The sequence below is a fragment of the Amblyomma mixtum genome, chromosome 9 (genome assembly GCF_055824585.1).
Source record: "Amblyomma mixtum isolate Tamu chromosome 9, ASM5582458v1, whole genome shotgun sequence".
Classification (NCBI taxonomy): domain Eukaryota; kingdom Metazoa; phylum Arthropoda; class Arachnida; order Ixodida; family Ixodidae; genus Amblyomma; species Amblyomma mixtum.
The window spans coordinates 18,894,551-18,916,640 of NC_143020.1; the positions used below are offsets into that span (position 1 = coordinate 18,894,551).

The 22,090-nt window shown below is 49.2% G+C and overlaps 1 long non-coding RNA gene across 1 annotated transcript in view; it reads left to right on the forward strand.

Annotated features, from left to right (window-relative positions):
* Positions 1 to 21,621, forward strand: part of LOC149328427 (uncharacterized) — a 36,225-nt gene extending 14,604 nt beyond the window's left edge. Inside the window, exons 2-3 of the long non-coding RNA XR_016285803.1 lie at positions 19,979 to 20,089; positions 21,386 to 21,621. This is a non-coding gene — a long non-coding RNA (uncharacterized LOC149328427). The remainder of the gene's footprint in view (positions 1 to 19,978; positions 20,090 to 21,385) is intronic.
* The last annotated feature ends 469 nt before the right edge of the window (positions 21,622 to 22,090 follow it).

Below are 22,090 nucleotides of genomic sequence, written 5' to 3' on the forward strand. Positions count from 1 at the left end.
GAGCAGAGTAACTCGCGCAGTGTGCGCCGACACGCGAGAATGGTTTCGTGACGACAGAGACACTTCACGCAGTACCGACTGCCACAACCAAAACACCATTGTAAATTCGCAGCACCTTTATATTTTTCGCCCTGCTAGGCTATTTTTGCCGACAGAAGCCACAGAATTCGCTCAGCTCCTCTAGGCAAAGTAGTCTAGGAGGAAGAAACGTTTAAAGCCTTGCGAATGGCAGACGTGTTGCGGGAAATTTCGCTTGCCGTGAAAAAACCCTGTCGGAAAAACACTGAGCGAGTTATTCTGTACATTGGGAAATATGTGACAGCTAAAAAAATGGGTAAATCGAAGTCGGAGGACAATGTATTTGGTCAGAAGTTCTCCAGCAGAGTTTCGGCCGTCCCCGAGTTGTCAAGGTGTGTTGCTGGGCGAGTTGGTTGGGGTACATCTTGAGAAAAACAGCGCTTGCAGACAAAGGACCAGAACAAGAAGGACACACAACTGCGCTGACTAACAACTTTTATTTCGGAAGGGAGCTGATCCGCACCTTTTATACAGAACATGATGAGCACGCGCAAAGATCAGCAAAGTGGGAGCACGGAAAGAGCCAACACATAGACCAACTATTCTTATCGTAACTGATAACCAATAACGCAACCAAAACAAGCGAGAAAAGAAAAAAAACACGGGGGAAACAAAGGCAGGGAGCGTAAAGAAACAATTCCAAAAAATTCTAAAAAGATCCCGAAGAAGCCCACAACCAACACGGCTACACGGCTACAACAACAGTGCAGTTGTGTGTCCTTCTTGTTCTGGTCCTTTGTCTGCAAGCGCTGTTTTTCTCAAGATGTACCCCAAGTTGTCAACGGAGCCACATGCTCCTGGTGAAGTGGCTTCGCCGCGTTTCATCAATGTCCTTAGGAGGTTGGCACGCCTGCAACACACGCTTCACCACATAACCTATGTGTCTCTTGATAAGTTTGCTTCGCTGCAGTGTTTTTATGTTGTTAGGTGAACGGGTACGCCAGACTCACAACTAACCCATCGGCCGTCTGCAGGCTGCGGCACCCGTGTGTAAAGCGCTCGAGGAGTGAGCAGCAGTCAATATTAACTGATATTAAACAACAGACGACGGTTTTCGGGCAAAGCGGTGGTTCTCATCTACCTTATACATCTTTGCAGCTCTACTTCCGCGGAAACGTTGCGTCTCGATCATAGCAGCTGCGGCCAGGTGGCGCTTTGTTTGGAGTTTGTACAGCTGAATTTGCACAGCAATTTGATTGTAGTTTGCACAACTGAGGAATTAGCACAGCCAACAAGAAATCTGAAGTGAAAATACGTTATGCCCATAGCATCCTTGTACACGGGCGACCACTTCTAGTTTGAACACGGCACTTGGCAGGCGGCGCTCCGCGCAGCGCCTGTCTCGGTCGCCTGGGTACCTAGCGCACAGGCGCAGTGGAAACCAAAGGCGTGGCTTTCGCGCGCCGTCTGCTACAGCGCGCCAGCAACGCCGGATTGTGCTCGCCTTGCGGTGAAGTTCACTTTCGCATTGAGCGCGCAAAGCGCCCAGGGGATTGTTTCCGACACAGCAACGTGGAAGCCCAGCACCTGCGCGTGGTTCAGAGCTGCATCCATGGTGGTGAATGCTTTTCCTTGTCGTTTATTCTTGCAGTCAACACGTAATAAAAGTCTGCTATGGGGAAAAACTTCGTTCAAGTACGAGTTCAAATCATTTATTCGGAGGCCGCCACCATTATTTAGCTGCAGTATTTTATTGCGAAGCAATACTACTTTCACTTTCAGCTCCTCGCGTGGCGAGGCCACGGTAACTACCATTGACCTTGAGCGGCGCGCCCAGCGGTGTGACGTCACAGCTGCAAGAGCAGGGCTCCAACTTGTGCCGTCGCGAGGCGAGGCCGCGCGTGGTGGCTGCTGCCTAAAGGTACGAACACACTAGCGGCAAAGCGCGCGGCATGCCGCTGGCGGCGCCACCCCCGCCGCGAAAGAGACGGCCACACTCGGCGGCAGAGTCGCCGCCGCGCCAAGCTCCCTTCGTGACAAACCGGTCGAGGTCTACGATTCTGAAGGAGCGCGCGCGGCACCGCCGCCGCCGCTGGCATGCAACTTTAGTAGGAGCCAAGAGGTGGCGACACAGACGCTCCCCACGTCACAAAGCCGGGCGCCCCTCATTGGTCTCCCCGCTCCGCGGCACGCGGCAAGCCGCCGAAAATGGCTCCTCGACCCATTCGCTGCGGCAAAACGCGCGCGGCACGCCGCCGGCGGCAAGCCGCTTGCCGCGAAACCTGCCGCGGCGGCGGGTTGATCTGCCGCGCAGCGAATAGGTCGAGGACCCATTTTGTCGGCTTGCCGCGTGCCGCGGAGCGGGGAGACCAATGAGGGGCGCCCGGGTTTGTGACGTAGGGAGCGTCTGTGTCGCCACCTCTTGGCTCCTACTAAAGTTACATGCCAGCGGCGGCGGCGGTGCGCGTGCGCGCCTTCAGAATCGCGGACCTCGACCGGTTTGTCACGAAGGGAGCTTTGCGCGGCGGCGACTCTTTGCCGCCGATGTGGCCGTCCCTTTCGCGGCGGGGGTGGCGCCGGCGGCGGCGTGCCGCGTGTTCTGCCGCTAGTGTGTTCGTACATTAACTCCTTCGCCCGCCGAGCACCGCGCGGATTGGATTGGATTGGATTGGATTGGATTAGATAAGATAAGATAATATAAGATTATATTAGATTAGATTAGATTAGATTGGATTGGATTGGATTGGATCGCATCGGATTGGATTGTATAACCGATGCATCACCACAAGTCTAACCACAAGCACCACCACCAGCTACACTACCAGCTGAACCATGGCGTAGGTACGGATATTGCTTTCGCAATTACCGGGCTTAACCAAGCTAAGCCACAGCGAATTTTTATAATTTAAATTATAAAAATGTCGCAGGTCCGTGCAGTCGCAGGTCCTTTCATCCGCTCAAAGTGCCGTTCCGCATGATGATGATAGTAAATTTTTTCGCGTAAACTGTGGGCATGTATGAATATTATTGTAAGTATAAATTGACATCTTTCTTCAAACAAATCAGTTCTAAGTTCACCGCCGTGGTTGTCTCCTGCTCTTTCTGGTGCAGTTATCTAGCGCTGTTTGAATTTTGTTGGCACCAAGGAACACCAACCCCCCTAATCTGCCGTCTTTCTACAGAATATTGAATACTGAAGCGTGTACGTCTTTCAGAGGCTGGTCAAATGAGAGAAACCTTGTAAATAACTGATGTTTTCGTGTGGAACTCTGGCTGGCACTGAGAATAAAATAAGGCTTCACTGTAGCGCATTTATCAGATTTAAGATAAGATATTGAGGAAAAATTACCACTCATACTTACTACAAGAAAAATTTGGAGTACTTTTGCTCACATTTTATACATAACAGAGAGCTTTTCGAGGTTTTTCCAGCAAAAAATACCGCCAATTGTAAAGGATTGTTCTTGTTTTCTTGTTTCCCATCGTGCTTTTTATGTGAAAAATTATATTTTGCGTTTCTCAGTTGTAGTGCTGTAATACAAAGAGAAAAAGCAAAGTTCCCATCAACAAAAATTAACAGAAATTGGATATCTGTTGTCTGAGTGAATTAATCAAACTCATCGCTGATGCTTCGCGTCTCTTATTTTGCAAAGGCAAAATCATTGTGAAAGAAATTTACCTACAGGCTTATTCGAAGCTTCGGTGAAAAAGTAATCAATATATAACACTGCTATCGGCATGCTGAGATTTGTCAGTCAGTGATACGTACATGATCTCTGCGTATAGGTTTTCACCCCTGAGATTTTTCTTCTGGAATATGATAAGATGTTGCGTTTGCCGGCCTCGCCGTTGTTTGTAGTTTGGCCCCCAGCAGTAACGTTTAATTCATGAAAGTGTCATTGCTGAATTTTCATTTATTTGTTTTTGAACGTACGCATAGAGAGAGAGAGAGAGAGAAAAACTTCATTTTAACAGGAATTCGGGGCACGCCCCAGGGTCCCCGCACGACCCCACTGCACTCAAGTGTTTGTGTTCCTAAGGTCCATAACATTGGCAGCACGGCCGGTGGCGATGGTCTGCACGGCCGGGTCCTCCGAGCGCAGCAGGGTCTCCCAGTCCTCCCAGGTCTTGAGGTTCTCTAGGTCCCGCGGGGAGGGTCCGCCGGGCAGAGGGAAAGGATGTGGAGGGAAGAAGCGAAGGGTTCTGGGCATAGGGCGCAAGCAGGAGTGGGGAAGGAGGGATGATAGTGGGTTAGGGTAAGGGGCGAGGGGAGAGTATGTGTTTGTAATCTGCGCCAGAGTGTTGCGTGTCTGTTATCTAGGGAGGGGTGGGGCGGGGGGTAGAGCTGGCGTGAGGCTCTGTATGCCTGGGTCAGCTCACTGAATGAGTGCATGCGATCTTTCGTGAATCCCCGATCCGAGGCCACCTGAGCCCGGTTTAAAGAACCTCGGGCTAAAAGGTTGGCGGCCTCGTTTCCGGGATTCCCGGAGTGCGCAGGCACCCATATCAGCTCCACTTGGCGGGGCGGGGGTGCATCGGGTGAGTCCAGTATGTCAAAAGCAGGGACATGAACTCGGCCTCGAGCAAAATTTAGAATCGCAGTTTTAGAGTCACTTAAGATATACCGGGCTTCCGTGCGGGTGATAGCAAGTCTGCAGCCTCCGGGGACGTGTCTGGAGGGAGAGGTAGTGTGAGGAGGGTGGATTGAGAGGAGTCCACCGCAGCTGCTGTCGCTTCATCACCCGTGCAGGCAGCGTCCACCCATACGGCGTCCGGCTCGGGGCCGTACGCTCGATGGAGTGCCTTCGCGCGGGCTCTGCGGCGCTGCTCATGGTGGGACGGGTGCATATTCCTCGGGAGCGGCCTGATGAGAAGCTCTCGGTGAAGGGATCGTGGGATGGCAAGGAGGGTTGGGTCGTTGGCCGGTATTCTGATTCCCAGGGAGTCCAGGATATACCGACCTGTGGAAGTTTTTGTGAGCCTGATGTATTGGGCCTGTCGGTGGGCCTCCACCAGTTCCCGATCGTGTTGTGGAGGCCCAGGCCTAGTAATCTGTCTGTGGGTGTGTTGAGGGGAAGATGAAGTGCTACCTTGAATGCCTTGCGAATTAAAGCATCCAAAGCGTTTATGTCATGTTTGGATAGTTGTAAGTATGGGGTAGTGTACAGTACACGGCTGAGGACAAAGGCATGAATGAGGCGACATAGGTCGCGCTCCTTCATGCCTCTATGATGTCCCGAAACCCTGCGGATGAGGTGCGATATCGCGCCTGCAACCTGCTTGAGTTTCTTGAGGGTAGTGGTGTTTTTGCCATCGTTCTGGATGTGCTGGCCCAATACACGGAGGGTGCCAACCTCAGGTACTGGGTAACCATTCAATTCAATGGCAATGGGGGAGCGGGGACAGCGGTGGTTCTTAGGCCGGATGAGGAGCAGTTCGGACTTCTCTGGGGAGCAAGACAGTCCGATGGTCCGTGCGTAATTTTGGGTGAGGGTGGCTGCTTCCTGTAAGATGTTCTCTATGTCACCGTCACTGCCGTGGGTGGTCCACAGGGTGATATCGTCCGCATAAAGAGTGTGCTTGAGGTGGGGAATAGTTGCCAATTTCCGGGCGATGGGTATGAGGGTAATGTTAAAGAGAAAGGGGGAAAGGACGGACCCTTGAGGGGTGCCGATACTCTGAAGTGTGACGGAGGGGGAAGACAGAGGGCCGAAGTGTATCTCAGCCGTGCGGTCAGTCAGGAATGCTTGACTGTAGGCGTACGTGCGCACACCCACATTCAATGGGGATAGAGCAGCCATGATCGCCTGATGTTCAATGCGATCAAAAGCTTTGGAGAGATCCAAAGCTAAGACTGCCTTGGTGTGGCCTGGAAGAAGCGGGTCAAAAAGGTCGTGTGTGAGTTGCAGCATGGCGTCCTGTGCGGATAGATGAGGGCGGAATCCCACCATGCTATGCGGGTAGAGATTGTTGTCCGCCATGTGACTTGTGAGTCTCGCTAACACAACATGCTCGAGGAGCCTCCCGAGGCATGAGGTTAGCGAAATCGGGCGAAGGTTTTGAATGGTGAGTGGTTTGTTGGGTTTTGGTATAAATATTACCTTCGCGTGGCGCCAGGACTGCGGGAGGCTACCCTCCCTCCAGCACTGGTTGAAGTATTTCGTAATGTGGGTGATCGATCGGTCATCCAGATTACGGAGCATGGAGTTTGTGATTTGGTCTGCACCAGGTGCCGAGTTCGCGCGGAGAATCAGGAGGGCCGCTCTGACTTCCGTCTCCGTGATGTCGGTGTCGAGTGTGGGATTTGCTTGTCCTGTGTAGTGGGGTAGAGGTGTGGAGCCGCCTGGAGATGTGTACATGGTTTGAAGTGTGTCTAAAAGGGTGTCGGGATCGTCAATGTGTTCATGTGTGAGGCGTGTCACGTGGTGCTGTGCTGCTGATTTGGTGCGTGTGGGGTCAATGAGGTGTTGGACGGCGATGCCGTCACATATCTGTCCCCAGTTGGATCGACAGAGCTCCTCAGAGTGCTGTTGGATTTGTGTCTGCAGCGCGGCCAGCCGCTTTTTAAGCGTTCTGTTGTGTTTGTTGCCTTTCCAGCGTTCCAGGATGCTGTGATAAGCCTCCCAGAGGTGGGCTAGGCGTGTGTCAAGGGTTGGTGTTTCGGTTGTGATTTCAATGTGTCGCGTGTTGTGGTGAACGTCATGCTTGAGTGACTGCACCCATGCATCGATGTCTGCGATGGGAGTGTCTGGGAGGGCGGTGCGTGCAGCGCGAAAGGCGTCCCAGTTAATGAGTTCGTGTGTCGTATTTGCGTGACGGGGTTGTTTGTATGGGACAGTGATTTGTATAATGTAATGATCACTGCCCAGTGTATGTTGTGTTCTGTTCCAGGTAACGCCGCGGATACAGCGGCTCAGCGTCAGGTCCGCACTGGTGTCCATGCTGACACTGTTGCCGATCCGCGTAGGCGTCTGAAACGCGTTGTGCACAGTGAGTTGGAGGTTCTGCAGGAGCAGCCAGAGCCTGCGACCTCGATGTGTCGTGGTTGTATATCCCCAGTCAGTATGCTGACTGTTGAAGTCCCCACCGATGAGTAGGGGATGTTTCTCTGCTAGATGGTGTAGCTTTCGCAGAAGTGATTCTAGCAGGGCCATCGGCAGGGACGGGGGGTGGTATGTTTGCTATAAATATAGAAGGAAGTGAATGAGTGTGATGTATAAGTTCCGTGATCACGCAGGGTGTCTCAGACGTAATGTGATGAGTTTTGTAGGTGAGGCTGCGGTGGATGAGTGTGGACGCCCTAGGTGTGTTAGTGGTATCCGAGTGTGTAGATGTGTAGCTGGGGAGGGTTTCCCGGTGAACAGTCTCCTGGAGAAGAAGTATGTGGGGCGTGGGTGTGATGGTGGGAAGGAGAAGTTGCAGAGGTGCGCGCTTTGCCCGGAAGCCGCGGCAGTTCCAAGTTATAATTGGGAGATAATTAGTGTTCCGCCCCGCCATATTGGATGGTGGGGGGATTGAGGAGGGTAGTAAGACGGGTGTCAATTGGTATGTGTGGCTCAGGAAAGGTGTTTTGTGCTTGCGGAGGTAGGATGGGGGGAGTGGAGGGGGTTTGAAGTTGGGTGAAGCGATGGGTAAGATTATGTTCCAAGAGCTCCATCATCTTGGTAAGCATAGCGTCCATGCGCTGCTCAAGTTTTTCGGTGAGGGTGGCGGCAAGGTGATTGAATCTGGCCTCGAGGCGGGCGTCTAGCTCTTTTAGTTTATGGTCAAATTTGGCTTCGAGTGCTGCTAATTTAGCGTCTATTTCTGAGGGTACGGGAGGGGGTGTGGCGTCTGTGGTGCGTTGTTTCTTTGCAGGAGGGGTGCTCGAAGTGTCTGGGGGTGATGAGGTCGGGTTAATGACATGGGGTGCGGGTTGAGGGGGCATGGAGGGTGCGGGGGTGCTTAGGAGGGAGGAAAGGAGGCTTACCTCGTCACGCAAGGCCTTGAGTTCCTGGTCTCTCGGGTCTGCCTGGGAGGACTGGGGTGGTGGAGGCTGACGGGTGGTTTTGCCGGAAACGCGGTCTGCCCAGGTGAGACGCGAGGCGTTCTTGCTGCCATTCTGCCGGCTTGTAGAAGGCGACCGGGAAGCCGTCGAGCTGCGTCTGCTGGCTGTGCCTGGTTGATCGCAGCGGGAAAGCCGCGATGTATCCGGAGGAGAGAGAGCGTTCTTCGGGGACGCTAGTTTGCGGCCCCGTCCCTTGCAGTTCCCGGTGCTGGTCATATGAGGGCCTCCGCAGAGAATGCAGCTGGGGGTGCATGAGGGCACATCTTCCTTTGGGTGGGACTGCCCACAGCGGGGGCACTTATGGGATCTTGGGTGGACACACACAACCGCCCGATGACCACGGACGCGGTAGTTAGTTCGTGCAGGCGTCTATATGCCCTCGATACGGTGTGCACCTGTAGAGGGCTCCTCCATAAAGAACGGCGCTTGGGACAGGTCCAGCTCGGAAAGTGATTAGGATGGAAAGCGTGGAGCCCATTCGGCGGGCGTCCACGATGAGGGCGTCTGGGTTGCCGGTGAGCAGGTCTTGCAGGAGCTCTGTCGGGGTCTCATTCCAATAAGCATTGGAGATGACTCCGCGTACCGCTCCATCCGGCGGGGCTATGTAAGCTGCGACGGCGAAGTCCTTGCCTTGGTTTTTGATGCTGGTTACGCTAACCAGGGCAAGCGCGTCAGCTTTTATGGGCGTGCTTACGGTGCACGTATTGTTTACGGGGTGTACCCTGATTTGGGTACGCGTTGGTTCGTGTAGCTGGGACGCCGCTTGGAGAATAGCTTCCCGTAGTTGTCGGGGTGGAAGCAGGTCCAGCTGCAGCCCGCCTCGTGATCTGAACACGACCTTGTAGTCTGCAGCAGGAAGCGGCGGCTGCTGCCGCGAACGCTGCGCAGCTGTGCGCGTTGCTTGCAGGTGCGCTGACTTGTCAAGGCGCGCAGACTTGGGGGCACCGGTAGCAGAGGCTGCGGCCTCCTGGCTTCGGGATGGTGAAAGGACGTCCTTGGAGCGGGCAGGCACACTAAGAATGTGCGTCCAGTCCCTTGGGTCGTAGTCGTGGGGGTTAAGAACCTCTCCCTGCACCTGCACCTCCATGATGGTGTTGGTGGCGGAAGCGTCCGACGCAGTAGGCCTAGCTCCCAGCGGAGCGAGGCCTAGGTCAGGCGAAGAGGTCACAAAGAAAGGGCCGTGGGTGCCCGAAAAATGGCGTAGTCGGGCCAAAAATTGATGGCGTGCGGCATTCACATTCGTAGATCAGTGGATGGTGAAATTGGGGCCGATGATGCTGGCGATTGGCGAATTCCGCTGTCTTTGTGCGGAGCCGATGTGGGGTGCGTCTGTACTACTCGGCCCCCTAGCGCCAGAAACTACGCATAGATGTTCACTTCGATTCGGTAATGTTTTAGAGCGCAGCTCTTAGGCGCTCGTTTCTACGTTTCGCGGTGTCGCTGTCGCCGCTGTTCGTTGTAACCAGCAGTGGACACCCTTTAAGCTGCGAAAATAATGAAGCGGGAGCTCGGAAAGGAGAAAGTAAAAGCGCAACCTCCTCCCCTCCTTAACAACCGGCACGCCGGTGGGGGGCGCAGCTGTGCATAGCAACCATGACGTAACACAGTAGCGGTACAATGAGCGCGTACGTGTCGGCGGTGGCAGCTACACCACCGCTTCTTCGCCAGATGTCCCGTTGTAGTCGAGTGAGTGAGACGCATGGCTCCGAAGCGGCACAGTCATTCCGCGCCAGGTGGTGGTGTGGTGGAAAACATTTATCCACAGATACACTTCAACATTTATCCACAGATACACTTCAGGAGGCTATGCATGAGCTGGCGCAGAGGAGGCCAGCCCTAACAAGTACTAGGTGGAGGTCCCCAGTTCGGGACCCCGGTGGCGTCGGCCGCCGCCCGGGCTCGCGTGACCAGGGTCCGTTGGGCCTGCAGGTCAGAGCAGCCGAGCAGGGTCGCTTCCCAGTCCTCCCGGGTTGGGTTGGGATGAGGGGGGATAGCAGGGTTGGAGGAGCAGGCCCACACCATGTGATAGGTGTCCGAAGACTTCTCTGCACAGTGCGGACAGCTGCAGGGTCGAAGTGTTTGAGAGCAGCCGGGCACTGCAAAGTATTAGTATACAGGCGAAGCAGAAGCCGCTCATCCGCCTTTGAGAGACCTTTGCACGGGTGGGGATAGAGACCGTGGCCAGACTGATGAACTAAAAGAATTCCGCGCCAAGCGGTTCGGGGAAGCGGCAGTGGGTTGACCACAAAGCTTTCGCCAAGCACACTTCATAATTTCCAAAGTGTCTTCGAGCACGATTGAGGTGTCCACTGTTCCAAGAGGACAGTTATGCGCCTTCTCTGGGGTTCAGGTGGATCTTGATATTTGTTCGCCTTGCGTGCACACGCAGTCTTTGTTTTGTTTTCCTTTCGTTTTTTCATGTGTATTTTTATTTTTTTAGTTTCATTTTTTTTCTTCCCTTTTTTCTTTACTTTCCTCTAGCTGTTATATTTTTCATGTTTTAATTGTTTGGTTATTTTTAATTTCTGTCGTTCTGTTTCTTTGCTTTTTACCTGCTTTTTTGTCATTTCCTCGATTCTCTTTCTATTTCCCCTCTTTTGTGTACCCCTTCTGCTTTCTTAAGCCCATTATCTCCATTTTGTTCGTTTTTTTTTTCTCTAGGCTTTCTCTTCCTGTCTCTTCTTCCTTCCTGCAGATCCCCCACCTTTCCTCCTCCTGGCCGCCTGCGAGCCTGTCTGAAAAATCTGGGAAAGCTGGACTCATCCCTGTTTCATTTTCATTTCGTCCTTCCTAATTCCTAATCCTTCAGGAGCGTCGTGCCCTAAAAATCACTCTTGCCCGCTCATCATTTGTGTTTTTTTTCTCTCTTGTAATTGGTTTTTCTTAAATTTTCTCTTGGTGTTGGCCCCTTTTTATTTTTTATTTTTTCGCCTGCGATAACCTCTGGTTGGGTACGGGCTTCCTCTCAATTTTTTTTTATTTTATTTCATTTCTTGAGAGTTTTACAACAAAGAGGCACCACATCGTTCACTCCTCGATTTCATTACATCAGAGAACCTTTTCTCATTTACCTATTTAAGCATCCTCGACATCCCTCATTACACACCTTTTTATGCCCTGAAGCAATAAACTTCGCCTTTAAAAAAATCAAACCTTTGTCATTTTTTGCAGCGCTATGTACTGTACATGTATTGTATTCCTTTAATGCGAACTTTAGCGGCCCTTTTGCCACCGTAGGTGAACAGACCGGAAGCGATCCCAGCAGGGGCTAAAATTTATGCTTATGGTAGAAACTGGTACAAATAAGTGCACTTTCCAACTTCCCCTATGTAGGGTTCGGCACGCTGCCGCCTCTTTTTGTACATGTGTTACGAACATTCCGCGAGAGGGCAGTGGCCTAGGCTGCGCATCCCGTTTTGTTTCGTTTTGTTTTAGTGCGTGCCGTTGGAAGGGGAGAAGCGGCTCGAACGCCCATGCTCTTCGGTTGGTCTCCCCGTTCGTTCTTGCGTTTTCCCTTGCCACTCCAGATGGCGGGGCTCTCTGCCGACATCGACCTTGGGCTCCTGTCCCCCATCTTCCCGGAATCCTGTCTCCCGGGGGGAGAAGCCGCCGGCCATAAACAAGCGAGAACGGTCTCGGTTTCGTCGCGTTACGCGATGTGCGGTATACTAGGCCAGCACGGTTAGGAACCGAAAGTGTCCGTTGGCCCCACACGTCTAGCGCGCATCCGGTCCACTTGGCGGAGGATTGCGCAACCACGTAGGGAGGAATTTCGGGGTGAGGGAAAAACCCTGACATCAGTTCTGAGCTTTCCTATTCGTTAAAACTGATGTCAGGCGGGAAGCTGTAACACAGCTCAATTTTTCGTGTGGAAAGGGGCGCGGGATCGGGGTGAACTCGTGAAGAGACCCGCGCCCGAGGGCTTTTGTCTCCAGCTACTCGGAGCTGTCAGGCGCTCGGTCGGGCCGAGCGCGGAGGTAGCGGCCGTTGAGAGCTGGTGCAAGGCGCGCCAGTTCGACTGTTGGGACGTGGTGTCCCTCGCCTCTGTGCAGGCGGTCGGCTAGGCCAGCCGCGATAGTTTGGCCGTACTGAATCTTGTACCCATCTGTAAATAGACTATATAAAAGTTCTTCGTTTCTCCCTGAATCGCTTCTCCTGGAAGTCACTTCATCGAGAAGCCCTTCAAGCGGTGCATCCAGTTGCTGGAAACCACCGGACCAACATGACCGGCACAACTTTACTCCCTACGTTAGGAACGACACTTTCATCTTTTTAATTTTTGCGTCTTGTTTTGTTCACGGAGCAAAAGTTCATACTGCAGAGTTTTAATTTTCGTTTATTTAATTTTCGTTTCGTTTATTTTCGTTTACAAAGGAGTACATAGTGCGTGATGAGTATGTTACTGCGGGCAGTTCCATCGGAGACATCCTCTTAGTAATTCACTGTCGATAATAACATAGTGCAGACCTCTGTGTGATTCAGCTAACACTTTAGCGACAGCGAAGGTGGAGAGAGAACACGAAGACATATAGGTGCAGCAGCACATAACATATTTTTGGGAGAAGGAATTGGCACTTAAATATAGCAGCAATTTAGTACGCAACAATGGCAATAATAACGTACCATAACATGAAAACCCATGTAATTGTGAACAATGCGACACTAATAAGAGCAAGTTAAAGTGCATAAAATACAAAAGACTAACACCAGTACAATACTGTACGGTGTTCCGGCTGAAAAATAAAAAACTTCAAGGGTGATCAGTGAAGATACATTGCCTTTATAGTATTGTTCCACGCAATGGAAACACAGCTCCAAAAATACAAAGAACACAGCACTCGTTTCAGACCAAGGCAAGAGCTTTAGACCAATCGTTTTAGGCGAGTCAGCGCTCTTAATTGCATGCGGTATATAGGAACATTAAAATACATGGTTTAATTAAGATCTTCTGTCAACTTAGCGTTGGTTGTTGTGCATTTAGGAAGGAAATAATATTTGTGATAGCACACCTTTGATACCGTTTCCTTCACTCTAGATGCAAGTGTTGGTTTAGGCGTCAGAGTGCTTATTCTATTGTTCTCAGGACAAGCCCTATCATTGTTTGGTTCCAGAATACTTTGGAACCTAACTCATAAAGGCTCTTACATGCTTCACAGGCCCTCTAGCTTGGTGACGCCATAACCTTCTAGAGAGAGGGCTTTCACCATTGAGCCTCCATTCAATGTGCATTTTGTGTGTTGGATGTGTGCGTGCGACAAGGAAGTGCTCTTGTTTTCTTAAAGTGAAGAATGGGCCATACCAGAGAGAAATCATTCTTCTTCATTCCCTTTATCTACCTTTTTCTGCGGGGGTTTCGCTTTCTCCAGTTGCCGCCACCGTATCCCCGCAAATTTCTTAATCTCATCCGCCCACCTAACTTTCGTCCACCCGCTGCTACGCTTGCCTTCTCTTGGAATCCACTCCATTGCCCTTAAGGAACAGCGGTTCTCTTGCCTTCGCATTACATGCCCTGCCCAAGTCCATTTATTCACCTTGATTTCGACTAGAATGTCATTAACCAGCGTTTCAATTCCCTAACCCACTCTGCTCTCCTCCTGTATTCTAATGCTATAAATATCATTCTTCTTTCCATAGCTCGCTGCGTTGTCCTTAACTTAAGATGATCCCTCTTTGTTACCCTAGTCGCATTATTCACATCACTATTCACATTACTCTTAATGCAGCCCCTTATAAAGATACCAGCCAGTTATACGGAGATACTCTTTCTGGCACAGAACTCCACTGCATACAGTAAGGCAATTAACTATTTGGTAAGGAACTGAACTTTCCTGGCATCACAAGGTTATGGTGCGCTAGATGGAACTGTGTGTTTGGTGCGCATGCGCTTTGTTGTTGAAGAAGAAAGTAATTCTTTTCGCAGTAAACCAGCTGTCACTATGCGCTCGTCCCATGCGTTTCTTTCTCTGTGTCCCGTCCTTTGCACAGTTTTTACGTTTAAAGAATGCGTATGCAGATATCATAAAAGCAGGTGTTGCCGCGACCCAAAACGACTGCCTCCACCGATCACCCCTGAACTAGCCCCTTTGCTACCCATATACTTTGGATGCTAGTACGATCACAACGCATGCTACCCCATCAATGCGTCCCTTCGCAGCTCACTGTCCTAGGAGTCTTAACCTCAGTTCAATAGCTAAGCTGGCCAGATTCTCCTTTAACGAAAAGAATGGAAGAAATGAACGAGCAAATTAAACGAAGGCATCGCGCAAGAAGCTCCACATCTGACAACAAAGCCCGAAACAAAATTTCACTGCGACGTTCAGCAATTTTCTGTAGAAGTCGATTCCATTCGGTGACAGTGTGTGGATTAAATGAATAACGAAAGACATTAATCTCGCATTTTGAGTTGCTGATCGCACCTAATGGTGATAATAGGAGAACTAACATTGTCTCCGCAAGAAACACGCTAGCCTGCAAAATTTTTCCTGCAGTCGTCTCTTGAGAGCAGAATATACAAGTAACTCTCCCGCCAGTGCGGCTGACGACATCGCGCATCCAAATATATACACTGCGAAGTACAGGTGGAACGGTTCTGCCTCTGCGTTGTGGTGCGTGTTCCCAGGAACCACTGGTTTTTGATGGGGCACAGCCAAGCCATGTTCCGCGATGGCCAGTAGTACACGACGGTGTTGATACCTGCAAAAAGTGTTTCGTAAAAACGCGATACTATTACAAACCGCATTGCAGAAAAATCAGCGTGGCGCCTTGCGCTCATCAAAATATTTGTTGATCGGTCGGCGCAGTTGTGACGTGAAAGAAGTCCATTCGCCGTGAGCGGGATTCGAACGCGCGGCGGTGCGAACACGGGCTGAAAAAGTCCTCGAGGGCTTTGTACTCTCGACCACTTGCGATGGAACAAGTCGTATTTCGAGCTCGGATGCAAATTGCCAAAGCATTGCGCATTCACAAGAAAGGCGATAAGAAGAGCCTTGAGAAGTGCAGGCTACTATCCAGTCTCCCTGTTTTGGTGAACCTGGCAAAATATTCATTCTCGTGGTATACCTAGCAAAATAGTGCAACCAAAACATCATAAGAGCAAGCACCTCCAAAATAATTATGTTCTTATTTGAGAAAACCAGTTTCTCAGTTCACTCCACCAATCATGTACAATATGATTGCAATTGCGAAATAAATTTAGAAATATTCAGATCGCAAATCGCTGTCAGGTATGACATTTGAGCCACACAATAGTTATTCCTACTCAATGAGCCCTCATTGTTTTTAAGCCCCACGGTAAATGCCCAAATTTTTCTCCAGTTTTCATATAGCGCTGGTGAACCGTGCCTTTTCATCAAGGATGCGAAGGTGAGTAAATTTCCACAGGTTCTTTAACTTCCTTGCACCAGCGGTGCCCCGCCAGAGACGGGTTGGTTTCAACTCGAAGACTGAAGCTCTTCGCACCAGGGGTGCCCGTCAGAGACGGTCTTGTGTTCAGTTGAGACGCAGGGGTAAGGCGAACACTTCAAATTTTATGTACAGTATTTACAATAGATACAAGTTAAGGCACTAGAGACAAATTAACGGCACAAAGATACAACACAACAAAAAGGCGGAACTGGCTAATACTAGGGGAGGCCCCTACTCGGCGTTGCCGAAGATGCGTTGCATCTGACCTTAGCGCAGAACCCCGCTTCCAGCTCCGGGGCCCGGTTTTAAAGACTTAAAGGCCCGGCCCACATTTGGTGGCTCCCAATCATGTTACGATGTTCACATGATTGGTTTATCGAGAGCCTGGCCAGCCCTCCAGCTTCCGTAGGGCAAAACGCCCTTTCCACAAACCCAAACGCACGGTCGTGTCAAATGAAAATAAACACAAACATACATTCGTGCTCGGTACCGCGTGTCGGGTGGACACCCGTACTTGCCGGCGCGTTCGCGAGCGGCCGCGTTCCAAGAAAGGAGACGCTCCGCTTTGAGTGCCCCCAGCCGCGTTCCAATGACCCCCGCGAACGCTACCGATACCTTACAGGTGGGCAGTTGTAATTCAGGTATTAGCGAAATCATTGAGCTTAATTGTAATAATCGTCCACTTGACATGTGCCGACCTATTGTCATATGTAAACTCAGATGAATGAAAGAATAGATGGCTTAACGCGTAATAGTCACGATTTTCTTAGAGAATTTTAGTTTTCACTTGAGTTATTTGGTGCTTGAAGAAACGAGAATATGGTAACATGATGAAATGAACGGCGGCACAACGACGACAGGACATGAAAAGGAATAATGGAATCCATTCAATTTCTTAATGCACCAACTCGCCCCTCAGGTCGTTATTCTGAAGGCAACATGAATTACAGTGTGATCACTAAACCCTGGGAGGTATGAAATCGACGTCGATGCATCGGGCTTCATAGCTTTGGTTAGGTCTGGAATCTGTTTGGATTGCGAGGTGACGCCCGTTGCTTAAGAAAATTGTTTTCTTATATTAAAAATTACTCAGGTGTCAATAAAATGTCTTGTCTGGGCAGTACTTATTACTGAAGGAGACGGTAGGTTGCGCCTGCCCTTAGAAAGATGAAGTCTCAGAAAAGGACGACGCAGGCATTCTGGTTTATTCTTTCAAGTTGTATAAAGTTGCCACTACGCTGATGACCGAATTCACGAGCTGCAATCAAAAGCCTTTAACAAAAACTTAAGAGCTGTGTTACTGGCGACGCGCAAAAAAGCTACCACACTACTTCAAGCGCTGATCTCATGTTAACAACGCAGAAAGAAATTTGCTGACGACCCCCCCCCCCCCCCCCATCCTTGGGCCTTTGCGATTATTCTGATGGCCTTTGAAGTCAGTGCAGTGACGTAATTTTTTTCCCGCGTTTCTATTAGACTGGGCAGATTGTTGGCAACGGATTATATGAGGTAAGATTCAAGGTCAGGCTCGGTAACAAAGAACGGTTGTTCGCAGCTTCCTTGAAAAAATAATAAAGATTTTTTGGGTGATTTCTCAACGTTTACAAGTTGTTGGCTTGGTCTTTCCCACTAGAAGTTTGAAAGAGTCAATGAAGACGTAACGCAACCGCCACCATAGGAGACAGGAAACGATAGACACAATTCCTTGTATGTAATAAGCAGGATATATCATTAACTGTGAAAATGAAAACTTGTGAGAACATTGATATAGCAAGTAGTTCTATTACGCTCTTTGCAAAGGCTTCAAGAGTTGATGGTAAACACCGATTGGCAAACATTGGCCATTGTTCTCAAAATAAATAGACGCGTTATTACGCCACCTACTGTTTTCAGATATTGTTTTTGTTCTTTCGTCAGTGCTAGGCCACAATACAAGGTTGCGCCGGCTCTGGAGACGCCCCTGTGAGCCGAAAATCGCGGCAGGACGGACAACTTAAGCGGGAGTTTAATTTTACAGAACGAACGGGGTGCATCGACATGAAATCGATCTTAATATTAAATTGATCAACATGTGTAGAGTGATGCGAGCTTCTCTACAGTTTTCTAATTGGTAACCAAGCCTTTTCATGTGTGACACTGCGCTGTTCTATTCTGTGATACCAGAGCTCCTTTTCAGCCTTACCAAATGAACCCTTTGTTCAAAGCGGGCGAAAGTCAAAGCCAACCACAATAAGCATTGTGTCTCGTGGGGTGCAATAAATTAAGAAATTTGAAATTCAGGCAAAAGCTGCAGTCATTCACTTTCGTTTTACGTATACATAAAAACCTAAAAGTAGTATAAAAGTTATTGCAGTATACTTAGAAAGCAATTGCAATGCTATTTCTTCCAAAAATGCCAAGACTATTTCTTTCATGCATGTGAACGATGCTGGTACTTCGAAAGAATTATTGCGAATCCATTTTTATCCCAGGCACCAATTTCTGGAGGAAATGTATTCGAAACTCAAAGCTTTGTACCGGCCGCCACTCTGGATCAATGGTTATGGTGCTGGCTGTTGATCCGAAGAATGGGGGTAAGCATTCATATTATAGTGGCGACATGCAACAGACCCGTGTACTACGCGGAGTAAGCGCGCGTTAAAGAACCTGAAGTGGTCGAAACTAACCGGAGACTTCCACTACTCCAGAGTGCCCCTGAAAGCTTAAGTATCTTTGCGATGTTAAATCTCATAAATGAATCCAAGCAAGACCTACTAAATTTCTTGCTTAGAAAGACACGATAAGTATTATAAATGCCATATCGAAAAGTAATCTGCCAGTCTAGCTTGACGTGACCTTCGATGGAGATGTCTAAAAGCCGGTAAATATATACTTACCTCAGAGGGTTGAAGACGTGCATGGCCGACATCTGGAGAAGAGTGGAGAATCTCTCGGCAGGGACAAGACCCCAGCGAGAAGCTAGATATTCCTCTTCTTCGGTGCAAGTTGAAAACGCAACGTGTGAACCTTCTTGCGTTCTTTTATAGCATTCCAGCATAGTTTCTCGTAAATGCAGGAACCTGGCAAAATGCATTCTCAGAGATTCGTCTATTATGCGAATAGGCAGAACATTTCGGTCTGGTGTCTTCATAGCCAGATGCAGCCAATCACCGCTTAAACAGAAAAAGAGGTCACCTCTTTTTATTAAAGGTTCCAGTTCTGCGAAAGTCAAAGGTCCGACCGTTACACCCGTAGCACTACGAATGGCCGTGATGCTGGACTGAACGTAAATCCCCACCGTCAGCATGCACAGTGACCAGCATCCTACTGCAATGTTTTGAATCGCATTAGCACTTTCTGCTTCAGTTGGAGGACTCCTGCCGAAAAGTGTACCGACAAGAAAGAGAACCAGATGGGAAAAGGGGAACCGGTGCCTTCCGAATGACAGAAGACGGTACCTAAGCACTGGAACCATTACAACAAAAAATGTTAACGACGTGAGGATAATAAGAAACCACAGGAAGGAAAACCAAGTGTCTATGAATGTAGTCTTCTTTATCTGCTTCTGTGGAACGAAGATGCACAATGATGCCGGGGAAAACTGCGCGTGCGGAAAAATGTCTTCCAGTCCGTTTCCCACAGGGTCAAGGATAAGGTCGATGCCTTTGCTAATCAGGACGTCTAAGTTTAGTCTTGTTTTGGCAATGCTGATTGTGTTGTTTAGGTGCGTGTATGCGTCTAACATAGCCAGGACCTCTGCCTTTGACATGACGTCTTCAGTGCGAGAGGGTTTATACGTCACTATTGCCGAGTATTCGCCACCTCTTGGAAAACTACTCTCTGAAGTTATTTCTTCGGTAAATAACCGCGATGGCGGAACCACGCGGCGGGTGGCGCATCTGCGAAAGCGGTCCGCAGGAACACTGACTTCCCTCGTTGTGACACTTACCACTTGGCAAGGGGCGATTTTGCGCACCCATAAAGCTTCGCGACTTGACTGTACGGAAACGAACCAAAGAGCCGACGTCGGATATGAAATCATCAAAAACAATGAGTGCCTTTCACTCCTTGTCATTGTTCCGAAGAAGGGAACGAAAATTACCACCGGATGATCGCTCAGTGAATTTATGTTTTTTAATGAAATATCGCAATGTGTAGTTGTCCTAAGTGGGCTGGGGAATTTTATCAGCTCGCAGATAAGACGATTACTTGACAAACTCACAAATCTAAGAGGAATAGGCAGGTCTTGAATTCTGGTGCGAAGAATAGGCGCGTCCGACTCTCCGAGCACAAGTAGTGTCCTGCCTGATGTTCCCTTCGTCGAGGCCATGACCTGGAGCATGAGAGGAGAGAGCTGGCAAGATGACGTCGAAATGAGGAAAAGTTGAAGTACAAAAACTGACTTAGATAAGGAGCAGTTAAACACGCTCGAATTTTTCATTTTATGGATGTTGCATTAGGTTCAGGCTGTGGCATTTTATGTATATATTGCTCTCCAAGAAGTTCAAAAGCTGGTTCAAAAACTTCCAGATAAGATGTCTCCGGTGCGCCTACATGCTGAATGTACGGGCAGCTGCCTTCCATACGTCCGGCTACTTCAACGCAACTGCCTCCTTTGACAACGTCACGGAACAATAATAGGTTGGTGCGTGTTTCCTTCTTGGCACGCTTTGTAGGAATGAAGCTACGAACGCGAAGGGCGTCAGGTCATAGCTGAAAGAAGTGAAATGCGTGTTGCCATGAAGCCTCGGCGCCAATAAAAAGTGGCTGGCACGCAGTGGCTCCTGTTCGTCAAGGACCGCGAAAAAAATTGAATGTAGCAGTGCGGACGTGTACCAGGTGCAAGTGGACAGATCAGGAAGCAAGCAAATTTATTGCTTCTCGTGATAAATGCGGGCTGCCAATCAGCATGAAACAAGGCTGCATGCTGACGCACATAAAGCAAATGAATATTCAGGGGAACAAGGTATTGACCAGGAAGTCGAACGAGTATCCTTCTGCTCGAAATAAATTTGGCTGCTTTCTCCTATATTGTGCGGATTCGATAGGGTTTTTTCTGCGTATCGTGTCCCTGCTTTTTTCTTCGCTGAAATGCTTTTAAAATAGTGTTTGTATTTTCTTCATTTCATGCTCTTAGCTTGTGTAAAATTGATATTTCGCTAGCCGATATTCATCTGCGCTGCGAAGTTGCTAAAAGCACCTCTGCGAAGCTTCCGAGTGGTAGTGCAGCCTCCATCTCTATTTTAGAAACATTTGCATTAATTGATTGACCAATTGAACCAATCAACCTCGCCGTTCATTCCTCGCTCATGTTGTTTATTATAAAACATTTACCAGCAGTGTTTATCGCAGCTTTCTGTGAAAAATAATGAAGGTTGTTTGGCTAAATTTTTCATGTTTACAAGTCGTCAATTATAAAAAGTAAGATATGTATATGACTTCTGTGCAGGTAGATTTTATAGCAATTGCGATGTTATGTAGGGGCTATGTTTTAACTAAAGTAAAGAAAAATGGCTAACAAACTTTTTACATTTGATTTAAGGAGTCATGATTAGATTTCAAAATTAAGGGCGTCAAAGTCTGATGTGAGCCTAGGCCTAAAATTTTCTTTTTCAGAAATATTCTTGGAGTTATCGAGGGTCGGACGTATACTCTTTGTCAAAAGGAGCCAGGCTCCATGGTTTGCTTCTCATTCGTATAACAGAGCCCTCACGTCTTCCCTAAAGATCAAAAAGTTATTTGATGCCACGAACAGAGGTTCTTCTGACAATACAGAGATTTAGAGCTTGAAGGCTGGCATAATAGCTTTAATATACGACTGAGAAGTAAAACGTGCATCCTGGTTACTTTCGACAAAGACTGTACGCATGCGAAAGTGCCCTGAGTTTGCTTTAGCGGGTTGCACATTATAAAAAATTGTGTCGCTCTCATTTCCAGTGCAGAAAATACAGACCCAGTTTCTGTACTTTATGAAGCAGGACCAGTTCGCACAATTTCTGCCCTGTCACTGGGGGTCAGAGCGAACATTTTTGAAGCTGATGCTTCACTACGGGACCTCAGGCTTCAATCATGGGCCGTGTAACTTTGACCTACATCTGAGTTAGAGGTCAAGCCATGGCAAGAGAAAACAAAATTGAATCAGTATCTATGACTGGGAGTCGAACCCGCGGCTGCGCGGACAGATCTCCTTTAAAGGCCGCTCATCGAGACCACTGGGCTATCACCGCTTTTTTTTTTCATGGTATTTCACTAGCCTGTCACTGCAGCCTACGCACCTCGTGTTAAACTGCACTACACTCTCGCGCTGTGCATTGGAGGCGCGATCCTTATCAACTTCCATCTGCTCCGTTCCGAGGCACCGCCTGCTCACTGTCAAGTACAGCCTTTGTCAAAAGTTAAGAGCCCAGGGGGTTTGCTTCTAGGCCGCACTGCTTTGCTCGTAATGAGTCCTCAGCGACCCAAATATCCTGAAGGTAAGAAGATTTTTGGTCCTGCTCCCTCCGATGCGTAGGACTTCCACGAGTGCTGCAGGAGCGCCACAATAGTGCTTAGAAGCAAACCCCCGGGACTCCGAACTTTTGACAAAGGCTGTACATCCGCATCTATAGGCACTGTTTGCCGATTTATTCTGCTGTGCAATAA